At 48.5% G+C, this 20,179-nt stretch overlaps 2 long non-coding RNA genes across 2 annotated transcripts; one reads left to right on the forward strand and one right to left on the reverse strand.

Annotated features, from left to right (window-relative positions):
- Positions 1–692: 692 nt before the first annotated feature.
- On the forward strand, positions 693–12,013 carry LOC128845613 (uncharacterized). The gene is made up of 3 exons (XR_008446688.1): positions 693–895; positions 9,094–9,155; positions 10,995–12,013. It is a non-coding gene; the product is annotated as an uncharacterized LOC128845613 (long non-coding RNA).
- On the reverse strand, positions 6,473–12,388 carry LOC128845616 (uncharacterized). The gene is made up of 3 exons (XR_008446689.1): positions 12,054–12,388; positions 9,295–9,472; positions 6,473–8,211 (listed from the first exon to the last, which is right to left on the reverse strand). It is a non-coding gene; the product is annotated as an uncharacterized LOC128845616 (long non-coding RNA).
- Between the last annotated feature and the right edge of the window lie 7,791 nt (positions 12,389–20,179).

Consider the following 20,179-nt stretch of genomic DNA (forward strand, 5'->3'; position numbering starts at 1 on the left):
CCCCCTGGCACTCTGGCCAGTCGGGGAGAGCGGAGAGCCGCGGCGGGCTCGCCGCCCTCCCCCCAGTGCTCTGGCCGCCGGGGGCTCTCCACCCTCCCCCCCGGCGCTCTGGCCAGCCGGGCTCGCCGCCCTCCTCCCGGCGCTCCGGCCGGTCGGGGATTGCGGGCCCACGGCCGGACTCGGCGCCCTCCCCTGCCGCGCTGGTGGGGAGGGAGGGAGCGGCGGGTGGCTTTTTTGCCTAGGGCGGCAAAAAAGCCAGAGCCGGCCCTGCCTCCCACAACTATGCTCCCTCCTAGTTCAGAAACATATTGGGTTCAATTCTCCACTGGGGGCCTGTGCAGAACCTGGGAGGGGATGGGGCTGAGAGGGAACTGACTGTGGCTCCCTGATTCTCAGCTATCCAGCCCTGGTGGAAGCTAAAGCTCTAGGGATGCAGCTCTTACTTTTGCCACAGTCGTAAGCTGCACCATGCTCCCTCTCTCCTCCTCTCTCCTCAGGCACCCTCCCTTTTCCCCCTGAGCTACCCCTGTCTCTCCTCCCTGCCCCCAACATGCCTCCATACCCATACACCAGGTGGCAAAAGAAGCAGCAAGTGGCAGACTTGATATAGGAGGCAGCATAGCTCTCTCCACCAGCTTTATACTGGCTGCTCCCATGTTATCTATATCGGGGTGGGAAAACTACGGCCCGTGAGCCGCACCACGCGGCTCGGCCCCATGCTGGCGCTCCAGCCAGGGTGCTGGGTTGGGGCCAGCACCCGCTCCGACTCCTACGCACTCCAATGGGAGCTGCAGGGGCAGTGCCTGTGAATGGGGCAGCGTGCAGAACTGCCTGGCTGCATCTTCGCATAGGAGCCAGAGAAGGGATATGCCACTGCTTCCAGGAGCTGCTTGAGGTAAGCGCCACTTGGAGCCTGCACCCCCTAGCCTCTCCCCACGCCCCAACCCCCTGCCCAAGCCCTGATCCCCCTCCTGCTCTCCAAACCCCTCGATCCCAGCCTAGAGCACCCTCCTACACCCCAAACCTCTCATCCCCAGCCCCACCCCAGAGCCTGCACCTCTTCCTGCACCCCTGCTCCAGCCCTGATCCCCCTCCCACCCTCTGAACCCCTCGGTCCCAGCCCAGAACACCCTCCTACACCCCAAACTCCTCATCCCCAGCACCACTCCAGAGCCCACACCCCACAGCCAGAGCCCTCACCCCCTCCAGAACCCAAATCCCAATTTTGTGAGCATTCATGGCCTGCCATACAATTTCTATTCCCCGATGTGGCCCTCGGGCCAAAAAGTTTGCCCACCCCTGATCTATATAGTTACACACATGCACGATTAGTTCACTTACAGCTAAAGAAGATAGACTGCATAGCCCACCAACAGGACTCCTGAGAGCAAGTTAATAAGCAGTTAAGTTTTCAACACCCAATTAACATTCCTCATATAAATTCCTCTTCTCAACCTTAGCAACCTCCCACTGCCCATATTCCTCTATCAATCTCTTTTATGTTGGGATTGGTTCAGTAGTTGCTCAGGGTGAAGAGCCCCATCTACTAAATCACCTAAACTGCTTCTTTCAGCGTACCAGGTTTTCCTGGGAGATCTCCTGTCGTGTACCAGCCCAACCCAGCTGAGCTGATGAGATCTCTCAGTTTCACATGCTGAGGAGTTATGGCCACAGGCTATGCAGGGACACATACACTCTTATACCCAGCCAAACACTTTAAGCTGGTGCTAAGCACATATCAGCAAATAAAACATTATCAAAACATTGTAGTTACCATAAAAAAAGGTAGTAGAAAGATGGGTAATTCAGAGTGAAGGTTCCATAGAAAGGTTTCAGAGTAGCAGCCGTGTTAGTCTGTATCCGCAAAAAGAAGAACAGGAGTACTTGTGGCACCTTAGAGACTAACAAATTTATTAGAGCATAAGCTTTCGTGGACTACAGCCCACATCCGAAGAAGTGGGCTGTAGTCCACGAAAGCTTATGCTCTAATAAATTTGTTAGTCTCTAAGGTGCCACAAGTACTCCTGTTCTTCTTTTTGTTCCATAGAAAAGAACCCCAAACTTTTGAAACTATGGAAATTACAGGTAAGGCTACAGCTCTCCCCCGGCCCTAGCAACACCAATTCCCATCTTCCCTTCATGACCGCTTTATAAAATCCAGTATTTTGGATCAAGACTACTTCCTACAGTGCAGCTCCTGCTCATTCTGGGAAAACACTGAGTTCCCATCACCCTGATAATATTGTAATGGACACTCATACAGAGGACTCGATGTGCAGTTTGGAGGAGGGACACGAGTGTGCTATCTCTGCACACAATGGCATGAGGTTGTCACACAGGCAAGGCAGGACAGAGGAAAGCTGGCCCAGTGGTTAGGGCATTGGCCTAGGTGACAGGGTTCAAGCCCCTGCTCTGCCATGAACTTCTTATGTCACCCTAGCCAAGCCACTTAGTCTCTCTGAATCCCCGTCCCCCCTCTGGAAAATGGGGAGAACAGCACTTCCCTACCTTACAGGGGTGTTGTGAAAGGTTATGAAATACCTTGAGAGCTACTGATGAAAAGCATTTACCAGAAATGGGCATTATTATTCAGAGATAGGATTTGCTTTTTAGACCATGAAAGATTTCCCTCTCTCCTCTATACCTAAGTGAAGGGGACCCTGCCTCTCTGGGCTTTGCTAAGTATTCAGATGAGGTATGATATGCAAACTGTTTCTTCTTAATCTGATTCTCTCTCTTTTTTAAAATACATCTTGTTTTAAAGGAAGCTATTCTTGTGCATGCGTTTCACTGAGTCCACTCAATGTAACACCGGGGGAGTATGGATCAATGCTCATGTTGCACTTCCCATCAGTAACTGGCCCAAACCAGGGAAGCTAATGATCCAACCAGCTGACCAAATTCGGTGATGAATCGTGGTCACGTGCATCTGTTGAGGCACATTGCGCATATGCTAAGAAGACTAAGTCCATTCCCAGAAAGAGCAAAGTCCTTCAACCTCTAAGGAGAGGTAAAGAAGGAAAAAGGTGTGTCTGGAACCTAACCCTCCACCCAGTCTTGGTCAGAAGGGTATGGACAGAGCTTTCCTTTCCCAGCAAGGGATGCCACAAAAGACTATGATGGGCATACACAAGAGGAGAAAGCCTAAGGACCTAAGGGGGAGACACTGGTAGGAAGGGTGCAGGAGACAGTAAGGTCTACCCAAGTGAAGCTGTCCTCAGCATTCCAAGCACCGAGAGCCATATCATTACTTCAAGCACCTGTCACCCTGTTGGCACACCAAGGTCCAAATCCACAAAGATATTTAGACCCCTTGATCTCAGTGGGAGTTAGATAAATAACTTTGAAAATCTGAGACCAAGTGACTAGTGCAGCGTTGGTGCCCTGAGTGTCTGGGTTAATGAATCATGTGCCTTGCAGAGCTTATCAGTGCCTTCAGTCCCCGGGGACGTATATCATACCCTGGCATCTTGTAGGAGGCTTTTGGGCCCCTAGAGAGTCTCAGGAGGCTTATAAGCTCCAGTGCCTTATAAGCTCTGCAGGAGGTAAACCCAGGCCTACAGAACTTTGTGTATGTGGGGACTTCCGAGAGTGTGTGTGGTTGAGTGCTCTGGTTTGCTGCTGCTAGGCTTGTGGTCTAGCAAATGCAGTGATGCTCCCTAGTACTCCACCTAATTTTCTAAGCATCTTCAGAGCCCCGATGCCTCTCACAGAGGCCTCCAGAGTCCAACATGGCCCACGTGACATTGCTAGTTCACCATTTAATAACATTTAAAATCTGATGGCAAGATTCAGATGCTTGTTTCTCTGCACCCTTAGGTGGGTCCAAGAAACTTGATTTTAATCCTTTCCCGCTTTCCATCCTAAGGATACAATCCAACAAAAAGCCCAGCCATGTTTTCTAGCTATGGGGAACGCTTGGCTTTGTTTCTTAAAGTCCTTTTAGAAACAGCTCACCTCAAAGTTGGTAAAAGTTCTCCACTGCACACAGACTGGGTTTGAAGACTTTTCTTGGGGATTTCAAAGGTGGGACTTCCTAAATCAGTCTTGTGATGGAAACCAAGAGTCCATCTGAATTATGACAAAGCTTCTGCCACCCCAGGATAGAAGAAGGTGGGCTGCATCAAACTAGTGGAAGATTTGTGGTGACCTTGGTTATAAAAGACCAAAGAAAGGTTTCCCTGATCATATAACAGGCCATTATAAGAGTTAATTTTCTGAAACCAATATGCAAAAGTCCAGAAAAAGCTGCCTGAGTCGATCATGGGTTTCTTGTTTGCGGTACCTGAAATGTACTCGTAGGTTTTCACACCTCTGACTTGGCGGGAGGGGATATTTTAAGTTATCTGGTTCATCACTAAGAAACGGAGCATGAAGTCACACCCACAATGGTCAGATGTGCTGCAAGCTCACAGGAGCCACAAATGATCATTTCAGTTGTTTACCTGGGTCTAACATGGGTTGTTTCTCACCCACTTTTCACTTTCACTTCACTTTCTTCTTGATCATTTCTTTACACTCTTTTAATGCAGATACATCTCTCTGCTTGCAGCAATGACTGTCTCTCTCTGCCTCAGTCTCTTCTTTTATTGCTCTCTTTTCTTCCCTACTACACAACAGCACTGTCACACCATCAACCCCACCTCCCCCTATTTATTTATGCTGGCAGTAATATCAGTTTAGGCTTGAACTTGCTAAGCAAGGCCTGGCAAGGTCAGTGCTTTGGTGGTAAATAGTTCGGTGCAGCAGGAAAATAGGGTCGAGGATTCAGGAGATGGAGGTCTTCCCTCTCCATCAGTACTGATGCAGAAAATTCAGTATGAAAAGCTATGCGAATGGAATGGACAGGCTGACAATGTAAACATACAAGAGTCAGAAAATCAAAGGTTAAAGTTCCAAGAGCCGTAACTCAGCTGCGGAGATGATACTATTGAAAAGCGGCTCAGCTCTGAAAAGTGACCATGTAAAAATGGCCCCTTCCAACTCCACAAATCTGCTCCTTGTGAGACTCAGACTATGATTAGCTGCTTTATGGCAAAACTAAGTGTTTACTGCTTACTACTCCTGTCAGCCCTGCAGATGCAACCCAGCTGGAGTGTATTCCTCATCAACAGATTTGTTTAATAAGTCCCAATCAATTACACCTGTTGAAACCCTTTGACAACAATGGGTATCACATGTGCCCAGTAGAGCTTTCATTATTATTGGTGATGATGCATGAGAAGCAAAGAAATCTGGGCTGACTCTAAGGGCCTACCTTTTAGGTGCCCTACTGGTGAGTGGAATCCATAACCGAGTGGAATGCCCTGATTCCCTGCACAATGCATAGCGAAAGTTAGGCACCTAAGAATTGGATTCGCAGAACCAGCACTCTGAGTGGGGAGCTGCTCAAGCTAGCCTGTCAGAAATACTGAGGAGAGGGGTAGGGCTTATGTTTAGGCCCCACCTCAAAGGGAGTTAGCACCTAGGTCTGGGCCAGAGGGAATCACCAGCTGCACTTAATTCAAAGCAATGAACCCCCTCCGGGAGTTGGGCACTTAAGCCAGGTCAGCTCTTTCTAGCAACAACAACAACAACAAAAACACAAGGAGGAGGCAACCCCCTCTCCCTTATACACAGTAGCCCAGTGGTGAGGGCACTCACCTGAAAAGTGGGAGAGCTTGCTTCAAGTCCCTGCTCCAAATCGGGCACAGCAGGGACTGGAACCAAGTGGCCAGTAGATAGGCCACATCCTAAAGGAGAACCCTAGCCACTGGGCATGCAGGCACCAGCCCTGTTGCCTGTTGTGTGGGGTAGGCGTGCCCTGGGCATGCCTTCCAGATCAGGCCCCAAAGGCAAGATAGGGAGGGAACACCTCATTTGTGAATCCTGCTAGGGATCTGAGCAGCTTGGCAGCATCAGAGGATGTCACTGGTGGAAACTTAGGCACCTAGGGGGTTGGCAGAAGCTCAGCAGGGGTTTTGTGAAGGCCAGCAACATCTAAATGCTGCATTTAGGCACTGTGACGGGACTCCTCTAGTGCAACCGGGACTGTGGGACCACTGAGCCCTCTAAATGCACCAACCTGGGCTGCCTCTCACACTGTGACGCTGATGTCAAGCTACAGACCTCTCACAGGAACTGCACTGCCACAGCCATCCACAGGCAGGCACTCACCTAACCGAGTTACATGTGTGACCTCCCAGCCACTCATGAACTGTCAGTAGAGAAGCTCCAGCCAATTCCCCCCAGCTCCCCAGCCTGACATCCCAGAACTGTCCCATCTTGCACTGCTCAAGGTTCCCTTGGACAGTGCAAACTCATTAATAAGTTTGCCACTTCTTCATAGAAAGTGGACATGTGCCAGCCTTTGTAACCTGAGCTGAGAGTCCCTTAGCATTTCAACCAAAACCACACCGTTTTAGGTAAAATATAAAACAGATTTATTAACTATAGAAAGATAGATTTTAAGTGATCATAAGTAGCACGCAAAGGGATCAAAGCTTGTTACCCAAGAAATTAAAAATAAATTTACAGTCTACATTCTAACTTAAACAGACTAAGGAAGATTTGAATCAAGCAGTGTCTCACCATAACGGATGGCACAAGCAGGTTACAGTTCCTCAGTACACAGACTGGGCCCCTTTCCAGCCTGGGACCAAACTTCCCCAGTTCAAAGTCTTTGTCTTCCAGATGTTCTTCCAGGGGTTGAGTGAGGGGTGAGGGGGAGACCAAGTGATGATGTCACTCTCCCTCTTTTATACTTTCTTCCAGCTGCCAGAAAGATCCTTGCTGTGACATGTGTTAGTCTGATAGTGGATGGTCATTGAGGAGCCATTAAGGCCCGGATGGCTACTCCTTTGTTGTAGCTGAAAGGCTGGCTGTGGGTGTCTCCCAACCTCACAAGATATTACAGTAACACACACATAGCAAAACTTCATAACTTCATATACAATTATAGCACATATGATCCAACAGGATATTAAAGCTCAACCAATCACGACTTTTAAAATGATACTCCACAAGGTATACTTTGTACAAAACATATCATAACCATATGACAGTGGTGAATATGGAGGTTCCAGGGTGCTACTTTGGGGTACAGAGTGTCACAGGCACCTAAAGGGGCAGTTAGGTGCCTAAATCCCCCTTGTGAATAGCCCTTAGAGCCCAGATTGACTTTGCAGGGATGGCAATTAGAAAAAAAATGCCTTTTCACTTATAAAAGGAGCACATTTGATAGAGAAGTTGAGGAGCAATAAAACCAAATCATTATGCCATTGTTACAGTAATACTGCATTTTCAGGCACACATTTAACAGCAATCACAAAAGGTATGTGACACCCCTTAACTTCTTCAATAGCTGTTGGAAACAGTTTGGATCTGTTCGCTGTAACAGACAATTTTCATTTTCAATTGAGGATGGTCCCGAGAGGATCCATTGCTAACAACAAATGGCAACAACGGGTCATTTTCCCCTGTGTAGGTGCACCTTCGGGCCAATATCCATATTGACTTTTCCATTACCGTAGGCATAATACTGGACTCCATGGTCTCCATGGCACATGGCAGCGTAACAACCTGTAGCCCAGTATCAATCACCACTGTTTCCATTATATAGAAAGGCAGACTTTCCAGAAATACTCTGGGAATTGTAAAAATAGCATTATGGGCATGGAAATCATTTCTGCCACTTTCCAGTGGCTGTCTGCCACTACTGTGTACTTTTTTGGGAAGACCAATATGGGAATCTTATCCAGGCCTGAACTGGCCAGGCCAAGGTACTCACTGTAGTTGTTCTATTTTAGCAACATATTCTAGGCATTTTTTAAAAAATCCTATACTTTTATTAAGCCTTGGCAAACAGAAATAGCGTAGCCGCCAGAAATAGCTTCATGGCCAGGCCTCGCACCGTACATCATCACTACGATTGTTTCTGCAGTGTAAAACTTCTGGCTCAGTTAAGTCAGAAGTCTAATTAACTATCAATCCTTGTTAACACTGAGAACTACAGTCTAATCAGCCAGTAAGCACTCCTTGCTCACAAAATAATAGGCATCATCAGCCACACATAGTAGAGGTTTGCCACAATTTGTTCATGTCCACAGTCAGCTGCGGATGAGGACTTTGTGTGCTCTGTGTCATGTCTCAGATATCATTAGAAGGCTCCTCCCCTGTCCCTCTTTCGGATACCACAGTGTCGTTGCTAAGGAGGCCAGAGTTAAAAGTGACCTGAAAAGGAAATATGAACATTACTTTAAACCACAGAAATACATAATATGTGCTCTCACTAACACAGCTGGGCAGGGCATTCAACACGTTAATAGGTAGAGCCCTGCACGGATACAAAAATTTGGATCCACATCCAATCTGCACCTGCAATTAATTTGTATCTGACCCCTGGGATCTACACTCCACCTTTTATATGTATATCTATTCACATCCACAACAGCACCCTATCTCACTGTTAGAGCCCTGCACGGATGCAAAAATTTGGATCTGCATCTGTGAGGTTTGGTTTAAATAAAAATCTCATAAGAACATAAGAACGGCTATACTGGGTCAGATCAAAGGTCCATCTAGCCTTGTATCCTGTCTTCCAACAGTGGCCAATGCCAGATGTCCCAAAGGGAATGAACAGAGCAGGTAATCATCAAATGATCCATCCTGTTGCCCATTCCCTGCTTCTGGCAAACAGGGGCTAGGGACACAATTCCTGCCCATCCTGGCTAATAGCCATTGATGGACCTATCCTCTATGAACTTATCTAGTTCTTTTTTGAACCCTGTTATAGTCTTGGCCTTCACAACATCCTCTGGGAGAGAGTCACACAGACTGACTCTGCGTTTGTTTTAATCCTGCTGCCTATTAATTTCATTTGGTGACCCCTAGTTCTTGTGTTATGAGAAGGAGTAAATAACACTTCTTATCTAGTTTCTCCACACCAGTCATGATTTTATAGACCTCAATCATATCCCCCCTTAGTCATCTTTTTTCCAAGCTCAAAAGTCCCAGTCTTATTAATCTCTCCTCTTATGGAAGACATTCCATATCCCTAATCATTTTTGTTGCCCTTTTCTGAACCTTTTCTAATTCTGATATATCTTTTTTGAGATGGGGCAACCACATCTGCACGCAGTATTCAAGATGTGGGCGTACCATGGATTTATATAGAGGTAATATGATATTTTCTGTCTTATTATCTATCCCTTTCTTAATGATTCCCAACATTCTGTTCGCTTTTTTGACTGCTGCTGCACATCTCAGAAAGGAAACTTTGAAAGTCACATCACAGATGGAAAATATCTGACTTACCTGGGACACTGTGAGACACCCAGGCCCTGACCCCCTTTGCAGGTCAGCACTTAAGCAATGGGACTTCGGCATATGCTTAAAGCTAATTTTATTTATGATATTTTGCTGTAAATGCAGCGAGGTGTGAAGCAGGAAGTCAGGCAGAAGTGGGAGCGGGGGGAGGTTCTAAGCAGAAGTTCTACAGTGAAAGAGAGAGAGAGAGAGACAGTGGAGCTTTAGGAATAATACCATTTTCCTTATTCTAATAAAGCTCCTTGTTCAGTGTTAGAAGAAAGTGACTCTTTATCATTGGCACATGAAAGCTGGTACTTCTGGGGCCAGATGCAGTAGACTGGGCTACAGTTTTACCATTAACAATCACTCCCAGTGAAATGCACCTAGCACAATGGGGTCTTGCTGTAAGATTAGGGCTCCTAGGCACTATGGTAATACCAAGAATACATCATCATTATAATAACCCAAGCGATATTTTCCTTAGAGAATCAAATATTTCTTAAAAAAGAGGGACTGTATCACCTTAGTGGCACCGATGGCGTGTCACTGAGCACGCACACAAGCAGAGTAAGGAGTGCGACAGGAAGTCACGTCAGCTTCTCACATGCTTCAGGAGCCACAAACCAGCATGCTCACAGAGCTGCCTCTCACCTCGTATAACGTTCACATAAGATCCATCAGCGTCGCTCTCTCCCGAGCACATGTTAGGGCCATAGGCACCAACTCCATGGGTGCTCCAGGGCTGTGGGAGCACCCACAGCGGCTCCTCGCCCAGCCCCAGCTCACCTCCACCCCTGAGCGCGCCACCGCGTCCTGCTTCTCCCCTCTCCTTCCAAGCGCTTGCTGCCGCGAAACACCTGTTTCACGCGGCAAGGCACTGGGAGGGAGGGGGAGGAGCAGGAACGCGGCACGCTCAGGGGAGGAGCTGGGGAAGAGGCGGGGCCGGGACAGGGATTTGGGGAAGGAGTCCAATAGGGGCAAGGAGGGGGCGGAGTTGGGGCGGGGCCGGGGGGGGGGGGGCTCAAGCACCCACCGGTGCCGGGAAAAGTTGGCACCTATGGTTAGGGCATCACTCGAGACGGTCAGACGGGAGAGCAGGGTATGGAGGGGAACCACTGCTGCAGGGTGCAGTGAGAGAGACACCGGGCCCTGTCACAGGCAGACTGGTGTGGGGCTGGGACCTCCATCAGCAGCAGCACTCCGGACGCTTTGCCTCTCTTCTGCAGCAGGAAGCATTGCGGCTCCCATGGTCCCACCAATGCTCCTTCTCACCATTGTGGGCAACAGGCCATCTCCTCAAGAGGGTCCTGCCTCCCTCCTTGGGCCTACCCTCTCCCCACCGGGAGGGCACCAACCATCCCACTCACTAGTGCCTTACTTTCGCCTCCACCCCCAGTGATGGACTCTACCCTGTTTCTTCACTACCCACTGCAGTCAAAACTAGGGAGGTGATGGAGCTGACACCAAAGCTACAGACTTTTCCAAGGGCAGGGAGAGGTGGGGAACTGCCCCCAAGTCCTCCTGGAAAATGCTCTCATATTTTGTGCCCTCTCAGGATCAGGCTCGTAGCTTGTCCCTTCTGCAGAAACATGAATTGAATTGCTGCTCAGTAACCACTGGTTCTGCAGTCGCCAGCCAGCCAGTGTAAAACCAGAAGCTACCTCTGAAGGAGGAAATCTTGTCTAATCTCAATTGCTTTTTTTCAGACGGGCATGAGACCTTCCACGCTAGCGTGTGCAGAAACACACCGTCACCAGCAAACCTTTGTGATTCACACAACGGGACCCAGGTTCTTTGGTACAGCCTGGGTGTTCTGAGAACAGGGCAGTGAATAGGCCTACATTGATGCCGCAGTAAGAACTCTGGGACTAGAAAAAAACGAACAAAGGAATTAAAAGTCATGCATTATGGCTGCAAAATCAGAACCCCAGCTCCGCTGCTTCCCACCGTCACATTACAGAAAATAAAAACTGCCATTGAAAAGGCACTAAAACACTAATTACTGGGCATGATCATTCAATAAGTACAATAAGGAACCAATTTTTAGCTACTGGGGCATATGTTCCCCACCCCAACATAGTGCAGAAAAGAGCAAAGCTACAGAAAGTATCTGGAAAACAAGATGGGGATCCATGCCTCTCCTGCCTGCGTTGTTGTTTGCAGTCTTCTCTGTGTAACAAAGTCAGTTTTTGATATGGAATAAGGAGGTATGCACAGCAGAAGGGAGCTCAGGGCTCATGCAGTTGTACATGGCAAATACTCCACTCAGTAAATTTATGCTAGGAACTGAACCTCAGAAAAGCAGTGGTTTCCCTTCTCAGTAGTAACTTTCCCTTCTAAATAGTCACATCAAATCTATCAGAGGAGGATGGGGGTAACCAACAGCAACACAGGATCCAACCAAGCACTCAGGATGGTGCCCAGTAGTCCAGCTGTTACACAGGAATGCCTGAGATAGTGGGGAGCTTGGGTCCAGACTTTGCGTGCTAAACAGTCTGCAGGCTGTCTTGCTGATACTGCATCACCAATAGCCCTCACTGCAAAAGGGAAAACAGCAGGTGAATTTCTCCACTTCCTGCGTTCAGGTGCCTTTTTAAGTCAGATCTCCCTCCGCTGCAACTTTTCATGCATGACCCGCTATCAAGATAAGCTGCTGATATTCTTTTTAGAAAACAAGCCCATGTTAATAATAATAACCCCCGAGATTATTCAAATGGAAAGCATTTTAAGACTCTATTAATGTCTTACTTTTATGCTTCACTTACCTGTATAGTGAAATTAGACCAGTCATTATTATTATTGAGCATTACAGTAGGACCCATCAAGATGGGTCTTCATTGTACTAGGCTGGTGCTCTCTGTGTCGACACCCCCCATCCAGGTCCCAGAGCCCTGTCACCCACCCCATCTCAACAGCTGGCACATGTGCTCCTGCCCCTACCCTGAGCTGGTGGCTCTGCCGGGACCCAGAGTGGCTGGAAGCAGGGAGAGAAGAGCCAGCCCAATCTCATGCACAATCGCAGCAGCCACTCCTCTGGGGCCCCTCTCACCTCCACAAGCTACTGTGGGAGTGGAAAGCATTGGGGGAGGCAGAAGCATACATCCCGCCAATATGTCCACTGCGTGGGCATTGGCCTCCCCTCGATTCCACCGTGCCTGCCTCTGTTGTAGGGGGAAAGTTTACATCCAAAAATAGCCCCATTGTTATAAGATTGAATAAAATTCCATGACAACTGCGTCTTTTCCCAGAAGCTCCCGAGTTGCGACCCAGCTCTAGCACTGATTCGCCCCCTGGTCTCAGGACAGGTCACTTGATCCTTTCACCTCACCAGTGGTGGTGGTGGGGGCGCTGAGAATGAACAGCTCCTTAGCGTTCAAATATTTTGAAGCCAAAAAGCACAATATTAAGTCTGGGAGGTAAAATTTCTTGGCAACCATCCCTTTAACTCACACCACAGCCACTGCACTTTGTCAGTAAATGCTTGGACCCTATGAGGCAGGATGGGGGAGTTGGTTACCTTCCAAGCAGTCGCCTGGAGCCTGGCTTTTGCTTATCAAGGCTTGTCCTTGAGGGCTGCATTCCCAGTGAAGTGAGTTCATTTGTGTTTCATTCGCGAGGCACTGAATGGTTATTTCTCATGGCACAAGGGAGCTGAGATGCAGCATGTTCCCAGAATGTATTTGTTAATGGTGGGAACAGCATTAGGGGGCAGGTTTTGGGAAGCTGCCATCCCTTGCTGACAGACATAGAATATCAGGGTTGGAAGGGACCACAGGAGGTCATCTAGTCCAACCCCTTGCTCAAAGCAGGACCAATCCCCAGACAGATTTTTCCCCCAGATGCCTAAATGGCCCCCTTGAGGATTGAGCTCACAACCTTGGGTTTAGCAGGCCAATGCTCAAACCACTGAGCGATCCTCTCCCCCCCCCCCAGCAGTTCCTAGGCAAAGCAACTTAGCAGGGAAAAATGGGGTTGTGCCCTGTTTGCTTCTTTATGGTGTGTCAGGAAGGCTTGAAAAGTGATGCTGGTTGGCTGGATTTGAACCAGTAACCAGGGGGAGGTGAGCAGGGCACTCGGCCTGGGGGGTGCCAGTTTCCAGGGGGTACTGCACCACTGTACCATTCAGCTTTTTTTTCCCTCTCATGATCTGGTTGGCCGGCCGTTTTTGCTCCACTGATTGGCTGGCTGTTTTTTGTGGGGGGTTGCTTGACCCACTTGGTGGGTGGGGGGGAACCACAAACATTTTCCTCCCTAGCCAACAAAACAGCTAGGGCTGTTCCTGCCAGTGACTGGGTGGTAAAAGGCCTTCGAGCCTTCCAGCCCCTTTGCTGTGGCCTAGATCATTGCAGCTACAGCTGCTCATGAAGGAGGTGTGAAGATGCTGTACCGCACCAACCACACACACACACCCCCGCCCGACCCAGGTCCGCCAGGCGCCAGAATTCTTCCTGCTACAGAAGCTGCAGCTCCAACCATCTTGGGGGAGGGTGGCACATGTGCTCACTTCATGCCCAGCCAGCTCCACTGGCCAATGTAGCGAGGCTCACCCTGCATCTTTTAGTGCCACCACTGGTGCTAACTAGTATGCACAGGCTGTGCACTCCCCACTCAGACTGCAGCAGCCCCCGGTGCAAGGTGGTGGCGCTCACTGAATCCTCTCCCCATCATCCTGGGCAGAATCAGCCACAGCCTCACCCTGCATATGTAAGAAACACTGGCATGAAATGCTGTCAGCTCCGTTCCAGGCATTGGGACATAGTTTGTCAACGTGGAATTTCCAGTTACTGCAGTGTAGCCTGGTGCACTGGGTTAACACTGATAATCAGCATTTGCCCACAGCTACCATGCAGTGGTATCCGAGATCTTCACAGCTTATCCTTAGACTAGGAGATACCTTAGTAACCATGTGGAAACAGTTGGCAAGTGCTGCATTTTTATGGCCTTACTTTATGTGTGGCTGGCTTCTGCTTTCTATATGATTTGGAGCAATATTACTAAAGCTAAATGAAAAAGCCTGTTCTGACTTAATTATAAAGGGGCCTCTGTAATAATCTCATGCACTCCCAGCAAGCTGAGAGGCTGCATCTGTAACTCAGTTGTAAAGTGATTACCTGCAAAGAGGGAAATCTAGGTTAGACCGATATGGGCCATCAGACAACAGCAAGCCTCGATGTGGTCATATATTTCGCAGCTCTGATCTGCTGAGTTGCCACCTCACCTGCAAAGGAGCAGGGTGAATCGGGCTGCAACGTCCGGGAGGATTTCTACCAAACCAAAAGGGAAAGCTTGAAAATGGATTCTGCAGTTTAGGAGTCTGCAGGCTGCTTTAGGACCTGACCTTGCAAGGTGCTGTGTGGCCTCCGCTCTCACAGACTTCACAGGAAACTGAAGCGGCCTAGTACTCTGCAGGAGCAAGCCCTTAAACTGTAACGTGCATTTCCAGGACAGCCCCTTAATTAGAGATGGGCCTTAGAGACCCAGGCCCCTTAATTAGAAAGGAGAGATGCAAAATTCAGATCTGGTTTTCCAAATTCCCCAAAGCGGGGAGTGGGGGGAGAGTTTCCACATTCAAGATCCTAGTTCAGCAAATTATGGAGCTGGGACAAAGTTCAGATCTGAACTTGGATTCTGGAGGAAAAGATTCTGGGCCTGTTCAGTGGTTCTTAGTGATCCTGTATGATTCTTATTTGGCTGGTACATTTGAGTGCTATTTTTTTAAATGTTCATTATGGCTAATTTAGTGCTGGTGAAAGGTGCTGGACTAAGAGCCTTGGAAATGGAAGGCACAGAGCAGGGCAACAGCAGAGCGGTTTTTCCTCACGCTCTCTCCCTGCCAAGGTGCAGACAAGCTATTACTTGCATTGGTGCCCAGTTTCAACACATTCAAGCGAGATGAAAAGGGTTCGAAATGAACATTTGAAAATACATGTGTTCTTACACCTGAGTGCTTCACAATGACAGGCCGCTTGAGTCACCAATGGGGTGGAAGAGAGGGACGGAGGGACAGGTGGGTGAGGGCTTTTCATGAGTGCTCAGTGTCACAGCCAAAAATAACAGCTGTCACAGCTTAAAAAAAAAAAAAACTCACCTTGACTGAGCTTCCTGGATTCCTTTTCTACCTCTAAGCAGGCAACCACTTAGCCATGATGGTCAGCACCCAGCTTCACAGTTAACACCCTGTTAAACTGAACAGCGGAAAGCTCACCGTGCTCATGGGGGCAATTTGTTCTCAGCACAGGAAGAGAGCTGAAGATGACTGCATACCCCACAGATGCTACTTACTCTTGTGACCACAAATGATATAGCTGCTGGCTCATTGCTGGGAAACTGCCCTCACTCCACCCCGCCCAGCCAGTGGCGGGCTCCAGAATCTCCATACATGTAAAGGAAGTTCTAGCCTGAGGTCATAGGGGACCAGGCTCAGCAGAGGCTGAGTGAGAGCAGGTGCAGCAGGCAATCTGAGAACAGCAGCTGAGAGCTGGCCAGAGACACTCCCTGCTGCAGGCAGGACACAGGGCAGCAATGGGCAGGCAGAAGAACAGCATGGAGGGGTTTGAAGGCGACGCCGACCATTACACCCCTCTGCTGGACTGTCCCTAGGGGTTAGGTTAGAGACTGTGGTTTTGATCTTCATTATTATTGTAACAAAGGAACTGTGTCTAGTTTCAGGCCACCCTAGAAAGGGTGCTACTTCCTCAGAGCATGTGAGTGTTTATGGGAATCCACAGAAGGCTAGCACCTCTGTAGCCTATTGCTTGGAGTGCCTACAGCACCTGCCTTTGAGCTTGTGGTACACAGAGCACTAGCAGACATCTAGAGGGGACAGGTGTACTGCTGCACCCACAGGGACACCCTGCAGTAAGATTGGTTACATCCTTACTATTATCTTGTTCCCCAACGAGCCTTTACGCATTTGTCTACCTGTTACAACTTGTCATGTTCCTATATTGTGAGCTCTTGGAGGCAGGAACTGTCTTTGTTTTACTTACTGTAGAGCACCAAGTACAGTGGGGCCATGACCCCTGAGTGGAGCATGTAGGCCCTGTCACAATAAGAAAAACTAATCTGTTCAACCAGAAGTCCTAAGGTCACATTTTCTCCCTATGAAAATTTAGATTCTGAAGGATGCAGCAAAATATGTGGGAAGACCTTAAATCCATCGCTTCTGTGGCATGTCCCCATTTCACATCTTTCTGCGGGTACTGCTAGTCACCTCCCACAAGATAAGCAGGGTTAGGCTTTGCCAGAACTTCGATGGCAGACCTCCAAGGAAATCCCACTGTGTTTCAGGAAGTTGTGTTGAGGATTCAGTAGGTGGCATTCTTACCTCTAAATCGGTACTGAACCAATGCCTCAGGATGGTGGGGCATCGAGCACTTACTGCAGAGAGAAAAATAGACATGAATTTACCATGCAACTTGGTAGCCAAAAATGCCGGTGCGCTTTTGGCATGCAAACACAAAGGAGTCATGGCAGAGAGAAGCATAAAGTTCTGGTGTGACTGCACCTGAAATACAGCATTACATTCCATGCACCTCAGGACCAGAAAAGTCTCAAAAAGCTGGAGGGACCTCAAAAAAGAGCAGCAAAAATGATCCCTAGCATCATTTCACTTTCTAGGATCTTAGAACCCCTGAATACCAGGGAATCTTGCCCACAAGTAAACAGGGCCCCAGTGTTATATCTCCTCCAGAAAGAGACAGCCCCAGAAACGCTAGTACCTTTTACATATAAATCTAAATTGAACAGAGAAATAAATCCCATAGATTCATTGAAATTGTAAATGAAATAGTCCATTGCTGGGCTATCGCTTGATCATATGTCTGTTGAAACCAATGGTAAAGTCTTATTGACTTCACTGTGGCTGGATCAAGAACCTAATCTAGCTCCCTCACACTGCAGGATTGATCCCTGGAGACAATACTTTCTAGTGGTTTGTTCTGTCTATTATTATTACTGTTATTAATTGGTGTTGCAGCACGACCCAAAGACCCCAATCAGGATTGGGACCCCATTGTGCCAGGCACTGAACAAACACACAGGTAGGTACAGTCCCTGCCCCAAAGGGTATGTCTATCTACACTGCAATAAAAGACCCCAGGGCACATCCACAGCTGGCCCCGCTCAGCTGACTCGGACTCAGGGGGTTCAGTCTGTGGGGCTATAAAATTGTAGTGTAGACATTCAGGGTCAAGCTGGAGCCAGGCTCCATGAGGGGGGAGATTCTCAGAGCCCAGGCTCCAGCCTGAGCCCAAATGTCTACCCTGCTATTTTTATTCCTGGAGCCCAAGCCCTTAGAGCCCGAATCAGCTGACCCAGGCTCTGATACTGGGTGCTGCGGGTTTTTTATCACAGTATAAACATACCCTGAGAGCTTCTAATAAATGGTTTTCAGTCCCAAGCAATGGGGCTTCCACTATTTCCCTTGGCAAACTATGGCACAGATTAATACATCCATCTGTCAGGAAATACCACAGGGGAAATGTGGTATTATTATAAGACGTTTAAGTATTATTAATCACACTGCCATGCACTTTTGCTTCAGAGCCTACAATCTTAGTCCAGTTCTCAGTGGGCAGGCATCCACATGGCAACAACCAATTAGAATTGACCACTTTCTCCTTGGCAGTCTCGGCAGAGTGGTGCCAGAACTGCACCGAAGAGCACAGGCCCCTCTGATGGATAGAGGTAGTCCCTGCAGCTGCGGTTTAAGACACCTACACTGGGGAGAGGGGGGGTACGGACGTGTGAGGTTCACATTGCTTTGTCTTTTATCTTAAATCAGTTCTGGGACTGGGAAGTGGCAGGTGCAGCCAGAGAGGGCTGAATCTTCTGAGCGAATGTAGGAACCTTCAGCGCCCTGTTTTGTTACCACTGGTAGTACACTGAACACATCTCTGAAATGAGTCCCGAGTGTTTACAGAACCATAGGGATGGCTTGAACCACAGAATTCCAACTATATCTGGATTTAAAATACTCCAAACTATGTGACCGTTCAGGGCTGGGGAGGGCGGTTTGGCCCATTGTAAAGAGAGGGGACATTTCTGAGATTCATTTCTAGCTCTAGGCTTGGCTTCCAAGTGCCACTTAGCCCCCAGGGGTTTGGTTCAGGCCATCTCACAGCTCTCACGTTATTTAAACCAAGACATATTTCATTTGTATAAGTTTCAGATAAGAGAATAATAGCTTCTCTGTGCCTATTCTGCAGTGTTCTCTGAGGAGACCAACGAGGCTGGAGCTCTGTGGTGTCAAGGGCGGCTACAGATCACGTTCACTACCCAGAATATGCTTTGCCAGCTCCTCGCTGTGCTGCAGAACGGGCCAGCTCAGTGGAATGTCACCTTCGCTAGCAGCCGTGATGGATGAGGCTTCTATTCCGCCAGCTTCCAACCTGCCAGATGGCTGGGGAATCACGCATATACTGAACGAAACTGCTCACGGCTCAGAGCAATCCCTCGTCACACCTCTCTCACACTATTGTGCCACCACAAATCTGTAAATCTGATAAGAACAATCAGACTCAAATTCATATCCGCAATGAGCGGGCACTTTAATGTTAATTTGCACAGTTTGTGACTATGGGTAGGGACAGGGGACAGAGTCTGAGATGAGGGCTTGATCCTTCGCTCCCTAACCAGGATTGGCTAGGAAGCCAGACTACTCAATTCCTGGGGTGTAGAGGGGAGAGGGAACACCTTGTGTCACTCTGCAGTGACCCCTCTGGCTGATGCAAGAATTGCTCGGATGGGCTTTGAAGGGGGTCATCATAGTCACCAATCTTATGCCATGGGCCTGCCGTGATGCAGAATAATCAAATCCAGGGATACTGGAAGGGTGTTAGCTGTTAGGTAGGTGCACTGAGAGGGGCTCAGAAAAATTTTTCCCCCAGAGAACAAATAAAATAAAATCCTGTTATATACTTTGAGGGGAAATAGAGGCAAATGTGATTGATTGTCATTTGTGAAGCACCCCAAAGGTCTTGTGGATGGGGAAGGAGGCACTTTTATTAATCATTCATCATTTTTCATGGAATCCCACTTACCAATAACTCCGCCTTCTTACAAGAACAGATATGAAGTGAGTGGGAGTCAGGACTGCTGGGTTCTGGTCCCTCCTTAAAAGCATGCTATTGTCCAGCCAGTCCTAAAGACAGGGCCGGCTCCAGGGTTTTGGCCGCCCCAAGCAGCCAAAAAAAAAGCCGCGATCACGATCTGCGGTGCCAATTCGGCAGGAGGTCCTTTGCTCCCGGCGGGAGTGAGGGACCGTCTGCCGAATTGCCGCCGAATACCTGGACATGCCGCCCCTCTCCGGAGCAGCCGCCCCAAGCACCTGCTTGCCAGGCTAGTGCCTGGAGCCGGCCCTGCCTAAAGAGACCTTCACTGGATGCTATGGACCTTGCCAGTTCTTGCCCAAATAATTCCATCCCCAGCCGGGTTCTCAACCAGGTTTCAGACAATGAAAAGGGTGTACCCATGTATTGTACTGTACATGAGAAAGTCAGCAGATCTGCACTAAGAGTAATTTGCAATTAATATTACAGCCGCATTGCTGCGTGGGTTCAAGTCCTTTTTTTAGCATCCAAACCAGAAAGCACTCCACTCCCTTTCTGGGAACTGTGAAATGCATGTGCTCCTTTGAAGTTGATGCCATTTAATGGTGGCTTGATGCCTCTAAGGATTGTTATTTTTTGCGACACAGATTTTTTTTATAACTAAAAATCAATGGAGCTATTAGTAAGTCCTCACAGTATTTCATTTCTTGGTCATTTGCTATTCTGACAATCTGCAGTTTCAGTGGCAACGTTTCCAGCATTACTCTGATGGAGCAAGCCACTCTCGCTTTCTCTAGGAGACTTGTCACACTAGTCTGGCAGCAAAAGAGCCCTGTCCA

The sequence above is a fragment of the Malaclemys terrapin genome, chromosome 1 (assembly GCF_027887155.1).
Source record: "Malaclemys terrapin pileata isolate rMalTer1 chromosome 1, rMalTer1.hap1, whole genome shotgun sequence".
NCBI classification, from domain to species: domain Eukaryota; kingdom Metazoa; phylum Chordata; order Testudines; family Emydidae; genus Malaclemys; species Malaclemys terrapin.